We start from the raw sequence: 1,520 nt of genomic DNA on the forward strand, positions 1-1,520 counted from the left end.
GTGCTAAACATTACACCATGGAACCTGGTGAATTTTTGGAGTAGGGGCATATTGTCTCTTCGGGTTACACACACGGTACGGGATAAAGATCGTCCAAGCATTTTAGTTCGTGTTACAGTTAGTGACAAAATTACCAAGGTGCCAACAAGACTTTTCCAGATAGCTCACCATTACACCATGAAACCTCAGGTACAGGGGTAGGGAACTCCGGTTCCGTGAGAGCCACATCTTGCCTGTTTCAGAGCTCTCCAGACTCCAAAACACCTTATTTAATTGGTCATGATTGTTTCAGGCTTGTAAAGAGCTTGCTGATGAGCTGATCGTTTGAATCAGGTGCATAGGAGTAGGGAGGGATCGAAAACATGCAGGATATGGCTCTCGAGGAACCGGAGTTCCCGACCCCTGTTCTGGCATGTTTGAAAGTAACGGCATATGGTGTGATGGTCCGCGATATTTCAAGGCACGATTATCCACGCATGTAAAAGCGACAACATATTTGAAGTCACACTGAACTTTAAACTCAGATACCTGGATTTAGAATACTGGAGTATTAACCGTTATACCGTGCAACCTGTGGAAATAGTGTGGGAGGGAGAAACTTTCACACTCGGTACTGTACAGATTCTGAAAGCATGTGACAGTTAGTGACAAAATGATTAAGGCACACCGAGACTGGAACTCAAATCACTGGACTCAGAGTGCAGAGGGTTAAGGATTATATGATGGAACCTCGGCAGGTAATGGGGGAGGGATATATTTTTCTCAGGACTGAACACACAAGGTTTGGTAAATGACTCGACAGTTATGTTACAGTTAGTGACATTATGATACTGGTCCCAACGAGATTTGAACTCGGATCGCTGGATTTAAAGTCCAGAGTGCTAACGATTAAACCATGGAAACAATGCAGTGAATATGGGAGGAGCATAACTTTTCTGTGGGCTGAACACACACGGCTGTGTGAAAGATTCGACGATGAGGAAAGAGGTAGTGTCAAAATGGTCGAGGTCCCACCAAGACTCGACCTCAGACCGCTGGATTCAGAGTCCAGAATGCTAACCATGGCACCATGAAACCTCTGCAGGTAACAGGAAAGCTGCATACTTTTTCTCAGGGCTGAACACACATGGTTCGGTTTATGATTACGACAGTTATGTTTCAGTTCGTGACAATATGATCATGGTGGCACCGAGACCTGAATTCAGATCGCTGGATTCAAAGTGCTAACCATTACACCATGGAACCTCTGCAGGTAACGGGAGAGGTGCAGAGTTCTTCTCAGGGCTCGAAACACATTGCTCGATGAATAATTTGACATGAAACAGTGTCAAAATGATCAAGGTCCCACTGAGACTTGAACTCGGATCACTGGATTCAGAGTCCAGAGTGCTAACCATTACACCATGGAACCGCTGCAGGTAATGGGAGAGGTGCATACTTCTCAGGGCTCATAACACATTGAAGAATTTGACAATGACGTGACAGTTTGTGTCAAAATGATCAAGGTCCCACCGAGACTT

At 45.1% G+C, this 1,520-nt stretch overlaps 2 non-coding genes across 2 annotated transcripts in view; both read right to left on the reverse strand.

The window, feature by feature from the left end:
* Window positions 1-1,339: 1,339 nt before the first annotated feature.
* trnaq-cug (transfer RNA glutamine (anticodon CUG)) lies at window positions 1,340-1,411 on the reverse strand. The gene has a single exon. It is a non-coding gene; the product is annotated as a tRNA-Gln (tRNA).
* A 92-nt stretch (window positions 1,412-1,503) lies between these two features.
* trnaq-uug (transfer RNA glutamine (anticodon UUG)) overlaps window positions 1,504-1,520 on the reverse strand; it is a 72-nt gene continuing 55 nt past the window's right edge. The window contains exon 1 of the tRNA in view: window positions 1,504-1,520. This exon is cut by the window's right edge and continues 55 nt beyond it. This is a non-coding gene — a tRNA (tRNA-Gln).

This window comes from Hippocampus comes, unplaced genomic scaffold (assembly GCF_001891065.2).
Source record: "Hippocampus comes isolate QL1 unplaced genomic scaffold, H_comes_QL1_v1.1 scaffold22, whole genome shotgun sequence".
Lineage (NCBI taxonomy): Eukaryota > Metazoa > Chordata > Actinopteri > Syngnathiformes > Syngnathidae > Hippocampus > Hippocampus comes.